General features: G+C 42.5%; 1 long non-coding RNA gene across 3 annotated transcripts in view; it reads right to left on the reverse strand.

Moving 5' to 3' along the window:
• Positions 1-2,347: 2,347 nt before the first annotated feature.
• The window catches only part of LOC103277869 (uncharacterized), a 32,401-nt gene continuing 16,171 nt past the window's right edge, over positions 2,348-18,577 (reverse strand). For 2 of the 3 annotated variants that reach the window (XR_010003859.1, XR_010003860.1), the window contains exons 2-4: positions 14,431-14,555; positions 12,849-12,932; positions 2,348-5,391 (exon numbers count right to left, since the gene is read on the reverse strand). This is a non-coding gene — a long non-coding RNA (uncharacterized LOC103277869). The remainder of the gene's footprint in view (positions 5,392-12,848; positions 12,933-14,430; positions 14,556-18,577) is intronic. The other variant, XR_010003861.1, reaches the window with a different exon arrangement.

Below are 18,577 nucleotides of genomic sequence, written 5' to 3' on the forward strand. Positions count from 1 at the left end.
ATTTGAAACAATAAGCGTGTACAGCCAAGAATATTTGGCTTCTTTCATTTGCTTGTTCTGGGGGAGGAACATGAACTTCCTGCAAGACGTCTTTTCTCTCCTTTACCTTCAAGATTTGTGCATCTGTCTGTCTGGATTTCTGCTCCCCATAAGAACTTTTTTGGCCTCAGCTGGCAGGATATTGAAGTATGTACTTTTCAAGAAGATAGCTGTGTCAGTCTGTTTCTGAAGGTAGAAGAAGAAAAGAAGGAAGGAGTAGAAGGAAGGAGTTTGGTGATATCTTTGAGAATCCCATAACTACATAATTGTGCCAATACCTGAAGCCTGAATATTGTGCTCTGTGCCTCTGAGGAAGCTGATTGTAATTCACAAGATGTTAAAATAAACCTTGCTATCCTTAATAGTGAAACAAAACATTCCTTTTAAAACAAAAAATGCTGAACAGCATAACAAACCTTGATCACAAAGGCTCCATTTGGCCTTTCACTCCTGGACTCTAAAATTTAATTGCCATCCCCCTAAGCTCTGCCCAATTCTAGCTGAAATGAGAAACTAGAACTTTCCTGTTTGGACTATATCTTATTTCCTCCCCCCTTGCCTGCTGTGTTTTCTAAGGCATAGATATGGCAGACCTTGAGATTACCTAAAGATAAAGGTAAAGGTTTTCCCCTGAAATTAAGTCCAGTCGTGTCTGACTCTGGGGATTGGTGCACATCTCCAGGGCCGTAGCCAGAAAATTTTTTCGGGGGGGGGGGGGTGTTTGAAAATTTCGGGGGGGGGGGGGTTTGAACCCCTGGCACCCCCCACCCCCGCTACAAACCTGTCGATATCTGTTTGAGATAGTGCCTGGAGGGACTCTTAATGTTTTGCGTCTCATAGATTTAGCATGGGAATTTGGTTAACCAGTTAAAATTCATGAGTAAACCAGGTTTTTTTTTATAACCTGAAAAATTTCGGGGGGGGGGGGTGTTGAACCCCTAACCCCCCCCCCCCTCGCTACAGGCCTGCGCATCTCCATTTCCAAGCCGAATAGCTGGCGTTGTACGTTGACACCTCCAAGGTCATGTGGCCGGCATGACTGTATGGAGCGCCGTTACCTTCCTGCTGGAAGGTGCAAAGATCTATTGATCTACTCATATTTGCATGTTTTCAAACTGCTAGGTTGGCAGAAGCTGAAGCGAACAGCGGGAGCTCACCCTGCTCCCTGGATTCAAACCACCGACCTTTTGATCAGCAAGTTCAGCAGCTCAGCAATTTAATCCGTTGCGCCACCACGGGATTAACTAGTTGTTGTTTAAATACTGTTCTCATTTAGATTATTTGGATTATTCTGCACTTGACAACCATGATTATCTAGTTCAATCTTGATGGGAAACCATGGTTTATTGAGATTCACTGCATCATGGTGGAAAAGAGAAGGAGACAGGCTGGGACACGCATATGAATGGGTTTATGAACAGCAAAACCTATCATGTGAACTTGGATTATGGGATGCTGTGCTCTCTATTCAACAACCTATTTACTAAATGTTGCGATAAGCTATTATGGTAAATTTCCCCATACTATAATATTTGAAGTATTAGTATTGTCTTGCTGTAGGCTGCAAGTTTGAATAGCATCAAGTGTTTCCCCAATGTTGGGAATCATTGAGTGACTATTGGTATTTCTCTGCTACACAGTTGCAGTGCTTTGAACTCATTTCTGTGGTTCCATCCTATGAAATCCTGGGATTTGTACTTTGGTGAGAGAGTTTAGAATGTCGTCCTTTTGAGCTCTAGTACAGTGAGTGCTTCAGGGAAATGGACTAGAGCTCCCTAAAAGAGGACTCTACCAGACTACGCGTCCTAGGATTCTACTGTCACATTTTTAGTCAACAAAGTTGTTTTTTCACCATTCAATTTACCAAATGCATGGGAGTCTCAGAGAAGTAAAGGTGTGATTTGGATTGAATTTATGTAGTCAAATGATGCGTAAGTAGTATACATGCATATGGAAACTGTGGGCAATCTCTCAGACTAGCTTTGTGGAAAACTCCATTGCCATGCCCATGTCTAACTAGAGTGCCCTTGGTAGGTACCATATTTGTCTTCTAACTTCCTGGATACCATCCAAAGCCCAAACTGGACATTTTTATAATGTTTATCTTGTACTGGGACCAGAATAATATTCTTTCCTTATATATGTGGGTGACTGCCTACAGAAATGGTGGAACAATTTTATCTGAAGCACCATGTTACAGAAGGTAGACATGATGTGAATTTGATTGTGAAGTTGACTGTAGATTCAACTGCACAGTAGTGCCATTCAACACAATTATACAGAACAATTAACACATTACGCGTGGAGCTTTATCCAGGTCAGTATTTATTTACAAAAAGTATTACTTATAATGCTACAGTAGTTGCAATAGACCCTGTGAGATCCATTGTTTTCCCCCTTTCATCTCTGTGTGTGACTATTAAATACAAACTATTGACCATAAGAGACATGGTAACACATAAGCAAATATGGAAACCATCAAAAATTATTTAGCAACATAGACCACATGCAGCTGTTATGGTGCATTTATGCAAGTAATTGACAGAATTAAATTAGGATTTTTAAATGGAGAAAGCAGGGTTATTTCCAACTTTTGGTGTGTGAACAACCACCAGATGTGAAGAATAGCATGTGCCCAGAAGTGTTCGCTAATTTTATACTAATTTTTTCCCTGCACTAGTTTGACAGATAATTTCTCTTGACTTCTGGACAGCATTGCATTTCCTGTGTGCTGGATGCCAGCCATAAAGAAGAGGCCACCTGAGTGGTGGTAAAGAGTTGGCAGTGCATCCAGTGAAAGAAAGGCTGCACTGGGGTAATCTCATGTACAGTCTGACTGCAATATCTGTGGAAATATGTTCTAAGATCTATGCACCCTGGTCTCATATATCTGAAAATAGGAATAATAGTGAAGCTAGCATTTTGACTATACCTGGGCTGGATGCACACCATAGAATCTCACCAAAGGACTGAGAGAGGCCTACACACACCGCTGGGCAAGCATGGATAAGTGGAATTATAGATAGGGACACGGGAGTGATATTGTATCCCTGACCGAGACCTTACCATCTCCATTTCTGGCTGTCTTTGGATGCAAAAGTCCCTTTCACTCTGATTCCCATTGATAAAACACCTAGTCATTGTTCTTCTCAGCTTTCTTCTTTCAATGGGCTGTTTAAGTTACCATGCAGTTTAGGTGCATTCTAAGTAGGCAGTATCAAGAAGGCTAACCACCTAGCCAACAATTCCTGATTACAATTTTTCTACCTTTCAGAAGCCAACCTACCTTCTACAAAAATGCATATTTCCTACCCATACACCCTTCTTTCTGATGCCAGTATAGTGAGCCCCTTGTTCCTGCTGGGGTTTGGTTTAAGGATCCCCAGTGGATACCAAAATCTGTGCATACTCAAGTTCCATTACATACAGTGGCGTAGTAAAATGGTATTCCTTATATATAACAATCGCAAGATCAAGCACTCAATTGTGACTTTTCAGACATTATCTTGGGATATTGTGCACCTCAGTTGTGTGTACACTATCATATTCTGTCTACACCAGTGACCTTAATGCTACATTCCTGTCTTTTTTCTTTATATTTAACCAGAAATAAGGTTTGCGATTCTGATGGGGGAAAAAAATTGTTGGCCAGTTGAACCCACCGCATCTCAATATATCACATTTTCAATGCATCTTCTCCATGTGTGCTGTTCTTTTTGACTTTTTGATAGGGTAGGGGAAGTATTTTCAATAATTCCAATGGACTAGGAAAAAATGATATACCATCTAAATGGCAAAGGTTTTTAATGCTACATCCATGCAGTAAGGCTGTTTTTAAGAAAAGCTATTGAGCATATAGGAACAATGTATTGCAGAAAGATATGTAAAAGGACTTTCTTTGCTGTGGCAACTTGTTTGTGAAATGAAAATTTGATTGGCACCCGATCAGATTTAGTTACATAATCACGTCAAAACATGGCTTTTAAAACTTTTCCCCCCCTCAAATGAATGTGTACATGCTTATTATGTTGATGAAGTTTTTTGTTTGCTGGGGTCAACACTTATGTAAATCTGACTGATTCAGTAATCCTGCCCGAGGTGGAATTACCAAGTGGATTCAGGGCCAAGTCAGCTGCCAGTTTGGAAGTGTAGCAAAATCATGTGAAGTCCCATATGTGTTATGTACTAATCTTCATCTTTATTTTCCACTTCTTTGGGAACGACGGCACCCCTGAAACATATGGTGTTTGTTTTTGCTTGTATTGTTTCCACTTGGCTTTATTCATTTGCTCATCTGCTGCTTTTACGGCTTCTAAGTCTAAACTTGAAACAGAGAGTAGGATGATTTTTGTAGGGAACATATGGGAAAATGGAAAATAAATATCCCAGAATTGTGGCTAACAGAACTTCATTATTGTGAGATGTTCCCAACAAACAGGAGGCCTGATGCTTTAGGGACTCATCCACTGACTTCAGAATTCTCAGCACCATTCCCATCTCAAAAGGCAATATGAAAGTGAAGACAATTTCAGATTCGTGAATAAGGTTATTCCACCACTTTATCAGGTAGCCAGTTCCACTGTTGATCACCATCAAGTAGTTCTTCCTGCTGTTTATATGATATCTTTTTTTCTTGTAATTTGAATCTCTTTCATGTGAGGTGAAGGTCAAGATCTCATGTTCATGCATCTAGAACCGTCAAAAATAAACTCAGCAAACAGAAATACAGGGTTTGGTGTTTCTTCACTTTAAAAGGAATCACTGCCAGACAACCACATTAACCCATTTAAGTTACATAAGTTGGCTTATGTAAGATATAAAGCCAATGTCAAGAGTAACAGGAAATGAATAGCCCATTAGAAAAGAGACTTTGGTTTAGAGGTGTAGGAGAGGACGGAGAAGGATTATAGAGTTTGCTCCAGTTATAGAGAAACTCTATATAATATGTTTAGGCATGTAAAAGTAATTTTGTCCAGGCATTGATTGCAACATTTTATAACGAAATAGGTAAACACAGAACTTCCTGCAAGTGAGGGTTGTTTGGCAGAGGGACAGATTGCCTCAGAAGATGGTGGATTTTCCTTCTCTGGAGGCCTTTTAAGCAAAAGCTGGATATTCTTGTGCCAAAGATACTTTAGTTGTGGATTTACTGCATAAGAAGTACGTTGGACTAGATAGCGATTTGTACCCCTTCCAACGCTATGGTTTTATTAATAGAATAGAATAGAATATTCAATATCCTCACTGTGGAAGAACCATGTGGGTCAAGAATAGAGCTCTACAGTCACCTATGTATCCACCGCTGAGATGCTGCACTTGGAAGGCCATCATACTGGGACAACGAGGGATCGCCTAAGTAAGTAAGTAAATAAGTAAGTGATTCATAGAATCTAATAATTTGTGAAAGCTGTTCAGGAATGCCATATCAATTAATATATTGTAGTACGTTTTAAACTTGGGTACTTTGCAACCCTCCTTTTTCTCATGTGTGTGAGGAATAACAAGAATACATGCTCATATTTTCCCAGTTGCCCCTTATGCACCTGGAAGGTAACGGTTGCCAGCTCTTTACCAAGAAAGTTGGGCAGGTCGGCTTCCCATGTCCCAATGATTCTTCCTGTACCCGAGTCACACCTGTTACTGTTTTCCCTTTCTATAGAAAAGAACAAGGCACAGTAGGAACTCCTTTCAGATAAGGGTTGTTGACAACCTTGTAAAGGTGTGCCGGTAGCCTGTGTAGGCAAGCAGCAATTGCTATCCCCTGATGAAATAAGTTTACTTGCAGCCAGTGTGAGTTAGAAGCACTGGAAATGGTCTTTGGCTGAGGAGTCAAAAAGCCAATTCCAGGATTCCTGAAGATGAAATCGTGACAGTTAAAGTGGAATCATAGCACTATAATTGTGTAATGTGAAAAGGCCCATGACCTTTCCCAGCCTTACACAGAGATGTCAGGGAACAATCATAGGTGCTTCCTATTGCTATCTTATTTAAATATATGCAGTTGTGTCATTGAAACGTATAGGAAGTGCTGTTCCCCCCCCCCCCCCCCAGGAATTAACATAATAAATGCTTTACTAGATCTAGGTCAACTGTCATATGAATTATTGGGAAAGTTTCTACACTGTAGAATGAATGCAGTTTGACACCACTTGAACTTCCATGGCTGGAAGCTAAGGAATCATGGGAGTTGAAATTTTACAAGGTCTTGAGCTTTCTTGTCCAAAGAGTGCTGTTGTTTCGCAAAACTATAATTTCCATGATTTCATTGCACTGAGGCCCCTCCTACCCTGCTATATAAAATCCAGATTATCTGCTTTGATAGTGTGGATTATTTGGCAGTATAGAAGAGGTCTGAGCCATGGCAGTTCAAGCAGTGTCAAACTGCATTCATTCTACAGTTAGATGAACCCTAGATGGGCTAAAGAAGATATGAAGGCTGTATCTTTCTCCCACTATTGTTCCCTGGCAAGTGTAGCCATATCTCTCTGACCTAAATCTCTTTCCTATTTTTGTTTCATTTAACAGCGTATATTTTTTGCCTGATGGACTCTCCGTTTGTTTAGTTGTTACAGCCTTCTCAGGTTCAGAATTATAAATGCAGAGATCCCTTTTGGTCAGCAAGGACTCAGTGGCCACTCTGGCTGGAAAATCCTTGGGATTGTACTCCAAAACAACAATTGTTTCATGCTCAGTGGTGCACACGGGAGTAGTATATATCCTTATCCTAACTGAATTGATCACCACCACACCTTCAAAGCTTTTGGAGCTAGTGACTATCATATCACTGTATCTTGTGGTAACAAACGCTACAGTTTAGTTGTATAGTGCAAACAGAGTATGTCTTAGGGACCTTCCACACAGCCATATAACCCAGAATATCAAGGCAGAAAATCTCACCATATCTGCTTTGAACTGGGTTATCTGAGTCCATACTGCCATACATTCCAGTTCAAGGCAGATAATGTGGGATTTTATTCAGTTGTGTGGAAGGGGCCTTAGAGTTCTCCAATCTGACGCACTACAGGTTCTTGAAATGCCTACCAGTTCTATTTTTATATGAGAGAAACATTTCCTTATCGATGTTCTCCTCACTGTGTCCAATTTAGTATACATATTCTTGCCTTCCTTCCCCACCACCACCAAAACTGATACCCAAATGTTATAACCTTTTGTCATGGGAGTGTTCCTCATTTGGGTTGACCCTCCCCTCTCTGTACCTTTTCTAACTCAATGATACAAAAATGTGATGAGATGTCCACCTGTTTACAATCTTTGCCCCTAACAGTTTAGATGAGTGGCACAGGAAGAAGAGAAAAGCCCTCACCTATCAGGCTGGTGTTTCTGTTAGATCCACCCACGAATAAATACAACCCAAATCATTAGTAAATACCATTAAGATGTTTCTCCCCTCCCCTCTGGAAATGGTAATAGAATTTTTTCCCTCTGAGGAAATCAAGATCCTTTTGCTCAGTTGGAGAAAGCCAGATCAAACAGCCAGGAAGTGGGAAAAAGAAAGGAATGTCCCACTATTTCTTTCCTCTGCCCTCAAATTTAGAAGTGGAAGTCACGTCAGAGCTAAGATGTGTGGAAATTCCTCTGTACATTGTTACTAGGTAGAGGAAGTGGTCTGAAGCCGAGCTCCTGGCTTCTGCCTTACTGAATGGGGGCCAATTTCCACTTATTTAACCAAGTTTTCATTCACCCCTTGGTGTCTGCTCAGAGCTATTTTGGTTATGGTGCAAACTGCTCAGCAGACACGATTATAAGAAATAATATCAATAAACAAAGGCATTTAACAATCAAGTTATCCAAGTCCCCCTGAATATTTTCCAGAAAAAAAATCACACTCTTCCTTGTGAGGCTGAGGATAATGGCATGGATCCTAATAACACAGAGAAAACATTTTTCTGCTCCTGCTTGGCTCTTGGCTTCTGTTCTCCACAACTGCATGCTTACAGAAAGGACAGGGATAGCTTGCCAGCTTCGACTGATTTTTTGATACTCAGCTGGAATTAAGCACCCCTTTCACACTGTGCAACTGTGGCACTATGATGCCACTTTAATTGCTATGGCCATATCCTGGGATTTGCATTTAGAGTTCTCAACCAGAGCACTCTAGTGATTCTCAAACTACAAATCCCAGGATTCCTAGGATGCTGCTTTGGCATTTAAAGTGAAATTATACTGCTATAACCGTGTAGTGTGAAATGCCCTGAGCCCTCCAGACTGCAAAACCCATGGTTCAGGAGGATGCAGCTATAGCAGCTAAAGTGGAACCATAACGTCTTTAATTGCACATAATGAGAAGACCCATGATTCATCTAAGAAAATAAGACTGGCATTGAAACAAGTAGAATACAAATATGAATGCTCCACATATAATCATTGTTCTGTTTGCATACAGGCAAAATTGTGCCGATGAAAATTTTAACTGTAAACTAAATAACTGTTTTGGGGTACAGGTGTTCTATTTAGCCTTTTCTAAAGGAGGAGAATAACATCCCTAACTTTAAAAAACCTGATTCCCCTACAAGGACAATCAAGGGGAATTTTGGTCTTTGGATGTTTTTTGTGTGTCAGGAGTGACTTGAGAAATTGCAAGTTGCTTCTGGTGTGAGAGAAATGGCCACTTGCAATAACATTGCCTAGGGGACACCCGGATGTTTTACCATCCTGTAGGAGGCTTCTCTCATGTCCCCACATGAGAAGCTGGAACTGACCAACGGGAGCTCAACCCGCTTCCCGAATTCAAACTGCCAACCTTTTGGTCCGCAGTTCTGCCGGCACAAGGGTTTAACCTACCGGAGGCTCCTATTGGATGGTCAGAACAAAATTCTGACTTCCACAATGATCAAAAACAATGGGTTGTACAGTAGACCTTCTTCTTTGATATATCATGAAGACCTACAAAGGTTTTAAAATATTGGGCATTGGTGAACATTTTCTCCTTCCCAGTTAAAACATGATTTTGTTAAACAGAATCCACATCCCTAAAGGACTTGCATTCTTACTTTTACATCACAGAGATATTACTGTTTATAAGAATATTAGAGTCACAGATGGGAAAAGTATTTTTTAAAGTACTGCTACCAGAATCCTTGTGTCAGCATGGGCAGTAGCCTTTTCCATGCTCTGTGTGGCCCAGAGCAAAGAACAAGATACAGTAGAGTCTCACTTATCCAAGCTAAATGGGCCGGCAGAAACTTGAATAAGCGAATATCTTGGATAATAAGGAGGGATTAAGGAAAGCCTATTAAACATCAAATTAGGTTGTGATTTTACAAATTAAGCATAAAAACATCATGTTATACAACAAATTTGACAGAAAAAGTAGTTCAATAAGCAGTAATTACTGTATTTACAAATTTAGCACCAAAATATCACGATATATTGAAAACATTGACTACAAAAATACGTTGGATAATCCAGAACCTTGGATAAGCGAGTCTTGGATAAGTGAGACTCTATTGTAGCACAGTTTAATGTATAGTTGCCAAGGGCACTGTAGTTCTGTATTACTGCCACACACTGGCAACAAGATAGCATCTGCCATCAAGGTTACAGAAGAATAATTGTGGAGAGTGGTTGGAAGACTCAGGAACAGCACTCGGTCTCTGGTGCCTGGGGCCATTGCTTTGCTTTGCTTGTTGGTCAGACCAGCCCTGAATCAGTTGATAGAGGGCTGAATTTAATATAACTGCAGTTGCTTTTAGGCTTCCATTTGTGTTGGCTGTCACTGTTCTATCTGGAGCACAATACAACAACATTCTTCTGCTGCAGGCCAGCCTAAATACCATCTCCCCCTTAAATGTCTTCCATTTTGACAGGCCTTCTGCATTTTATTTCCCTTGACATTTCGAAGGATTGCACCACACCCTAACTTTTTGTCTGCTAGAAATCCTAGGCACTGGTCTTTGAGGTTGTTTGGATTGAGCCTCTAGCCTCAGAAATTTTGACTTGCTTCCACTGATGTCTTCCATGTTATTGGGTCTAGTTAAGCAGGAATCTCCTTGTCAAACAAAGTGACAGTCACAACAGTAGCAGTCCTAACGGCACCCAGGGAACCCCATTTTGTAATGAGTGCAAAAACTGGTCTTGCTGGCTAATTTTAACCTGGTGTTTAGCAACATGAAGGGTGATTCATCACTCTATCTTTCATCTCAAGTGAATGAACTAGTTGAAATATTCAGTGATTACATATTTATGCTAAGCAGATCTTCCAGCCTAAGACAGATTTGCTTTCTGGTAATGCTTGTTAGATGATATGCGGAAGCTCTTGTCACTTGAGAATTACAACTTCTGTGGGTTACATGAATTATTGATATGGCGTGGCTTCCTCTGATTCATTGTGACCCACCTTCTTCAGACTCTCAAAGTAGGGCAACAATTTCCACGATCTAAATTAGGCAAAACTTCAGAACAGGGCCAAGTTACACTCTACTGTGCCATCTATGCAAACAGCAACACAGGACATAGGACCAAACCAGAGAGGGCTTTATCTCATGGACACAGATTCATGCACTTTATGATTCTTCCTTTCTACCAGGAGCTGCATCATCTGTAGAACAATAATCTTTTCTCTTGGGTCCACCAAGTTAAGCATAAGACCAATTTGTTGGGCTGTGAAACATTTTGTGGGCTGCAAAGCAGAAATCAGTTCAGTTCAATACAACAATTGTCGTGTCTGCAAAGCAGAATGAGTTTCACGCAATAGCTGAGTCTGATTCCAGCTGTATCATTCCTGTTTTAATCTCTGAACAGAAATATCACCAGAAGAAGCTTGTAGGCCTAATGGGAAAATTCTCTGGCCCGCGTCATCCTTGCTCTAGTCCAGTGATTCTCAACTTGTGGGTCCCCAGGTATTTTGGCTTACAACTCCCAGAAATCCCAGGCAGTTTACCAGCTGTTAGGATTTCTGGGAATTGAAGGCCAAAACATCTGGGGACCCACAGGTGGAGAACCACTGCTCTAGTCAAAGAATGAGCAAGACAAGGGCACAAAGAGGAAACCAGGAAGCAATAGCATTCTGCAAAGTCAAAATCCAAATAGCAAGCAGCAGGGGCAACAAGCAACACAATGAGCAGGAAGACCTAAAAACGCAACAGGACTGATCACTTTTTGAAACAATACCATACCACCATCTAAAGGTGACACGAGTGTTTGTGTCCTGAGTCTAAAATTACCAAAGTGCACCATTAGGAAACTGCACCCATAAATAACAAGAGATTTTAGAGCCATATAGGGCTTAATGTTATGTCATTAGCTACTGAAGAATTCCGCAGACATTTCTTGTGAGATTGTGACATCCGCTTTATTTCAAATTCTAAAGTTTCCTGCGTCAGACACAAGAGGCTGCCCTGGGAACTCAAGCGGGTGGGGCTCCTTCTCCCTGGATGAGAATAGGTTCCTGCCCCAGGTTGCACTGTCTGAATGCACTCAGGGACCAAGTGGGATTGAGATGCATTCCTGTTCATGCGTCTCAACCATCTCCATTCTGTGTCTGTCCATACTGCATGTCCCAACTGCTTTTCTGCTTAGTAATGTGATATACCGGTACTAGTAGATATTGGCCAAATATTTCTTGATAAACCTAAATCGCTTATTACTGAAATGAATTGAAGTGGGGGCTGGGGAGGGGGGCGCGAGGAAATATCTATAAACACACAAGAGGCTTCTGGCGTATCTGTTGCCACTGTTGGTATGTGCCATCAGATTGACTCGGACTAATGGTGACCCTCTCATGAGGCTTTCTTGGCAAGATTTGTTCAAATTTCATTTCCCTTTGCTTTCCTACGAGGTTGAGAATGTGTGATTTGTTTAAGGTCACCCAGAGGTTTTTACATGGCTAAACAGGAATTCTAATTTTGGTTTCCCAGAGTTTTCAAGGTATTTGGCTTTCTCTGCCAAATAGTGCTGCTGCTTCACCACTCCACATGCCTATAGTTCCATAACATGATCACTGAGCCATGAAATCCTATAAGTCTCCCTATCAGTGATGGTAAAGATGTGAGTGATTTTCTTTTCTTTCATGACATGCAAAATTTCCTTCCAGACAGTTGCAACAATCTGTCTATTGGAAGGGCCTGCCTGGATCAATATCTATTAGCTGTTGTATGCTTTCCAGGGCCTTGGTCGGGGATTGGAAGCCTTGGAACATTCATAGATTCTTGGCCTCCAACTCCCATTATTCCCACCCAGCATTCCCAAAGGTCAGGGATGATGGAGATGTAGTCAGCTGTATCTGCAGAGCTTTGGGCTCCTTTCTCCTGGCCTCAACAGTATCAAAGTATATTTAGAATATATTGACATCTTGTCCAGAATGCATTCTGGTAGAACAGACATAACTACAATATCTTGCATTGGTTTTTTTAATTGATTACTTTGTAGGGAAAGCCCTCAAAAGCATATTTGCTTGACAGAGAAGTTAGTTCTTTTTAAAAAATGATATAAATTATTAAATATTTCCAGTTTCAAAAAACTGCTTTTAAACACATTTGAACATTAGTTTTTTCAGACATTTTGCAATGGAAGTTCTGAGAAGTTTATGAGACAACGAAACCGTGATTTAACTGCAAATATTTTTTTAAACAACTTTACAACAAATTGTACGGTATACTGTACTAAACTGAATATGAATCAACTATGCCAAAAATCCCATGCATCCTGTGGGTTATCAGTACTGTACTTAACTGTAAGACTCTTTAACATATGCGGCACTGCACAATTGCAACCTTGGATGCAAGTTTTATCAACCCCTAAATAAAATATAATGCAAATGTATAACTTAAGTTCCACTATGAGGAACTTACCCTTTTGTCCTTTCCTAATTGAAAATTGAAATCCAGGGATTACAAAGGGCTGCTTTGCTCAAGATGTAGTCAGAATGCACTGATCTGTAACAATAAATTATATTGGACATATGTACAAAATGATGGCATTACACTATTCAAAAGAGAGATCAAAAAAGTTGCTTTTGGGACATTTTTTGACATTCTGGCCATGTTAGCCAAAGCATTCTGGGAGGTGTAGTCCAAAACCCAGGTCTCTTTACGAGATGTGTTTACCCATACAGTAGAGTCTCACTTATCCAACGTTCTGGATTATCCAACACATTTTTGTAGTCAATGTTTTCAAAACATCATAATGTTTTGGTGCTAAATTCGTAAATACAGTAATTACTACATAGCATTACTGCGTATTGAACTAATTTTTCTGTCAAATTTGTTGTATAGCATGATGTTTTGGTGCTTAATTTGTAAAATCATAACCTAATTTGATGTTTAATAGGCTTTTCCTTAATCCCTCCTTATTATCCAACATATTCACTTATCCAACATTCTGCTGGCCTGTTTATGTTGGATAAGTGAAACTCTACTGTATTTGTAAAAGGGAAAGCAAAAGAAACAAAGTGAGGATTTGGCCTGATTTGTGCTTTGCTATTACAATAACACATATCCATAGTAGTGTAATTCTTAGGTGCCTCCTTTGCAGAATAACCTCCTTGTTATGTGTTCAAATACACAGGTTGTCAAGTCAGGAAAACTCAGGTTCCTGGGATTTGACATTGTCTAGCTTCACGCCAAGTAGTAGAGTTGATGATGTCACAGGGATAGGGGATGATGATGTCATGACACATGAAGCATCAGAGTCGTTCAGATTCAAAAACACAAGTATAACAAAGGAGACAGGAGAAAGCTAAAGAGACCCCAAAGCAGTCAGCACCAAGGGAAACCAATAGCACACAGTTTCAGGGCAGCATCTCACTGAGAGATTCCTCCCGTTGACTTGACTCATGGATCCAGGCATCCTAGCCCATCAAGGCTATCCGTGTGTCATGGTTATGTCTCTCAACAAAGGCTGCCTAGAAATATGCTCCAAGTAGGGCTGGATATGGGTTGGTATTCAGTTTAAAACGTTTAAAGCTATTTGCAAAGTGGCATCAAGAAAACAGAATAAAGCCAAGAGGGAAGCCGTGTAGTATAGGCTTCCAAATCTTTTTTATGGTGCAAGAATCATAGAATCGTAGAGTTGGAAGAGACCTCACGGGCTATCCAGTCCAACCCCCTGCAAGAAGCAGAAAAACCTCATTCAAAGCACCCCTAACATGCCAATGTTATGTGATTGAGGGAGAATAACAACAACAATAATTTCTACATTGAACCTATAGATTTTAAACTGCTATGTCGCTTGGGTATTCATTCCCCAACAAGGCCTCTGCCATTATCTCAGCCTGTCCTTTTTCATTTAACTAGGTGCAGAGGAGTGCTTGCCACTGCCTTTTGGCCTTATGGCAGTTCCAGGCTGAAAGAACTAGGGAGGTGTTATTGGTGTTGAAAGGAGTTGCTCAAGCATGCTTTTTAGTTAGTGAAAACATGAAATTATATCACTTACGGTTGACATTTTGGGCTTTTCAATTCCTTTCCTTCAGAATGTGTAATATTTAGAATAGCTTTTGTGGGGCTCTGTTGCCATCCTATTTGTCCTGTTTCCAGAACTAGCAGTATGTGATTGAATTTCTGAAAAGACAGGGGAAATATTTATTTATGGTTCCTTTATAACAGTGTTGATTTTTTTACTCTGTTAAAAATATCCCACAGTAATTTGCAAAAACTTGAGCCGAATTCAAACAAAAGACCTCCCCAAAACATACAAACATCACAACATAAAGGATTGATGACCGAAACCCCCGGCTTTTAAACTGGCTCCCTTCTTTAGACTGGCTGAGGAAAGGTTTTCTCCTCTTTCTAGCTGTAATCCTTCTCCTTCTAATAATAAGCTGCTGCTGGTCGCATTTGCCCGCTCTGTTCCAAATTTGTTGCAAAAAGAACCATTCGAACCCCTCTCAGCAGATGGCCAGGCTGCCGCTAAGAGGTTATAATGCTTATGCGGTAGGGCAGGGGCGAAATGGGCTCCTCCCACTTCGCCCCGCCCTTACCGAGTGGGGAATATGATGACCGAAACCCCCGGCTTTTAAATTAATTAAAAAAAACGCAGCGGAGAGTTCCGCAGGTTACTCTCCAAAGGAACGAAGCGGGACCGCAGCAGGCTATTATTAAAAGACTTTTTTTCTTCATTTTCCCCTTCCCTGAACTATGTAACAAATCCCCCCAATAAAAGTAGCATTTATTTTAAACAATAACACTCTCTATCTGGTTATTTTGTATCTTCCCCTGGCTCCTTCCTTTGCATGCAGTTTCTCTCTCTCTCCCGTCCCTTTAACTCCGGATGAGATTTCTCGGCCATAGATTAACATGGCGGACGATATAAATTGGCTCATATCTCTATCAAAATTACCCCTAGAACGCTCCTCTTTTAGACCTAACCCTTTCTAAGGCTCCTGACTCGAAGACAACCAGCAGAACCGGAATCGGTCCAGTTTTCGGCACCTCAACAGCTGACTGTCAAACGGGACCGGCAGCTCCTTTCAAGCCAAGCTGCTGCTTTATCCCGGGTTTTCCTCTCCCCGCGACTCGCGGAATGGTTTTTAAGAGACCCCTAGCCCCTTTCTGTGTACTGGGGATGGGGGAATCGCTCTCTCGCGGGGGAGACATAGTTCTCCAAGGACCCTCACCCTCTACAGCTGCCAAGGGGTGCCCGGACGGGTGCCCTCCACGTTTTCATTCATACCTTCATGATATTATGATGAAGGAGAAGAACATTCTTCCCCAGACCAACCCCTGGACTTATGAAATCCCATACTTCCAAAGACTGCAACCCACATGTGCCCCCCCCCCCCCCAGGCCATCTCTACGAATTCCTCCCATCACAGATGAACTCTTTTTCCTCATGTATTTGTGAACTTTCATATTCTATGTACTTGGACACTCTCATGACTCACTGCTGTATGAACTTCTAATCGTTGGGCTGACCTCATGAATTGTGAAATCATACTGTTAGAACTCCACTTCTATATTGGGTTCCCCAGATGTTGTAAACTTCGTTTTTATCAAATGTTTTCTATTGTTTATATCATTCATGATTCCCCTTTATGCAATGTCACCCACCTTTATGGATTCTCCTTTATCTACCTATCTGCCTATATGTATTTATACTCTTTGGGATCCCTGGAAAATATGTATTCTTCCCAGCGGGGTTTATGTTCCAACTTTATTTTCATTTTCATTTTATCCCATATAATTGTCAGATCATGAAATCAAATGGGAAATATTATGACCCCAACGTGAACCTTAGTCCCATGACCCAGACCTCCCCTTCCCAAAAAAACAAAAGGATAATCTGCCACAGTTTAATCCAATCTCATTCCGATCGCATGGACAATATAGGGTTTAGAGTCACCAAATTCCTAAAGGTGACTCGCCCCCAAGGCAAACATTGTCATATCCCAGGCCAGGACGCCGCTGGAAGGCACCCTGTGGGGCCGTCAATGGCGGCTCATCACCACCCATCACCACTTCCCGTCTGACACCCCAAGGCATATCTAAAATCTGTGAAACGTGACAGGACCCCGGACACCCTTGATGGGTGCCATTAATCCCTTTAGAAATCGGCTGGGCCAGAATTAATCTGATATTTCCCGTCCGGTCACCTCATTGTTTCAATAGCTCCCGCCTCCTCCTCTCTGATTGGCCCGAGGGAGGACAAAAAACGGCTCCCCATTGGGCCAGCAGAGCAAGGCGGGAAACGAAAGCCCGCCTCGTTCCAACTCTCAGCCTATCCGCGATCAGATGGGCAGGGAAGCGGGGCGGGAAATTCAAAGGGCTGTCAGACCGAAACATTGTATAAATATGACTTTATTTGAAACATATGTTACGCTAGTAGATTGAATGATCGCTATTAGCGTCCTTTTCAGCTGAATTGCTCAATAAAAACTCCTTGGCGGATTTTCCTTCAACTTGGCGGACCTTCTTCATTTCAGGCTTCAGGTTGTATTGTGGCTTATATTCTTCTTTTGGCTTCGCCAAGGTCCGTTCCCTCAGGACCGGATCGGCTTCCTTCTAAAGGGGCCCGATCCCCCAAACGCGGTCGATAACATAATTTGGCTTTACCACGAAGGGACTTGCTTGGAAGTTCCAAAGATCAATTTCTAGGCTAAAATTCCAAGCGGCGACCTTGGTCCAGATATTCTGGAACAGGTTGGGGAGAGAAACGGCTGCAAGGAGGGCCCTCCGACCAACAATTTGACCTCATTTCACATCCAAATTTCTCTGGCAGCCCTTTTCTCTCTCTAGATCTGATTCAGGGTACTGAACAAAGGAGCCAGATAGGAGGAAGCAGATTTTTAGCTCCTCGAAGGAAAGGCGCCAACGTGAAACAGGGGACGCCCTGTAAAAATAAAAGGGAACCGGCCCCGTTGTTAAGACCCAGGTGGGCGGAGTTCTGGAGGTATTGCACTTCGGATCAGGGCTCGGTAACAAATTCCTGGTGAAACGCGGGAACATCTGGCGCCCGGTGGTGTGTGAGAACAGTCTGGCTTGTAAGATTACAGGTTCTAGGATCGTGGGGTAGGGGAACGATTGTGTTCCCGGGGCACCTGCGGATCCCACGAACGCCAGCCATTCAGCCTTGGTGTAGGGAGAACTCTTGAAAGGACGAGTTGCATCCAGCCGGTGGGTGAGTCGTTACTCCATTAACTGTCAGGTACTGGGCAGGGGCTGAGCCAAGGATGGGTGTTTGTTCAAGCACGTCTAGGGTGTCCCACCCCAGCAGACATCCCCAGGGATTCTCCATTGGGAAAGATCCTGGCCAATTGGGGTGGGCTTTGCATCGAAAAACATGGTGCAGGCCAGGTTGGGCTAACTCAGAGCACATAAGTGGCCCCTTGTGACCCTTGAAGGGGGAACAGCTTGCCCCCCCCCCCCCCGCTTGAGTCGCCGAATTCGGAGTGTTGACCTAAGGTGACTCACCAGGGGAGGGCAAGTGGTCCCAACTTGCTTATGCTGCAATGTTCATGGCCTTAAGCCAGAGGGAGAGTGGAAGGGGGGAGGGGGTCCAAGTCTTCCCATGCAGGGACGTGGGCTCAAAACCTACCCTCCTCAGAAGCTCCCCTCTAGACCTACTTCCCCTCCCGCCTCCACCAGAAAAGGAACTTCTGGAGACATTTGCTTGCCCCACCTTACCAATCCCGACCCCCATCCCTCGCCCCACCTCATCCCCCGTTTTCTCCCCTGATCTGAGTCTTGCACCGACCCAGAACCCCCAAATCGACCCTTCAAGGGAACCTCTGCTTCCCGGGATCCCACTCTCCCAGACACACTCTCCCAACTCCCTGCCATTTCCCCCCGGTCTCCCCTCCGTTTCCCAGCCCTCTATTCTCTCTCAGCCCCATCTCCCCTCCGTTTCCCAACCTCCTATTCCCTCTCCACCCCTCCCCAACCGAATCCCTCTAAGCCTTTTTCCCTTCCACCCCAAAGACTTCTTCCCCCTTGCAGCCCCCCTCCCTTAATCTCTCCCTCTCTTCCTCTCGCTCGTCCTTTTTGGCCAGAGGAACAGGGGGAAAGGAGGGGCGGGGGGGGGGGATGAGGACCCTCAGAGGAAGGAGGAATTGACTGTTCAGAGACCAAAGAACATCCATTGCCAT

This window comes from Anolis carolinensis, chromosome 2, assembly GCF_035594765.1.
Source record: "Anolis carolinensis isolate JA03-04 chromosome 2, rAnoCar3.1.pri, whole genome shotgun sequence".
Lineage (NCBI taxonomy): Eukaryota > Metazoa > Chordata > Lepidosauria > Squamata > Dactyloidae > Anolis > Anolis carolinensis.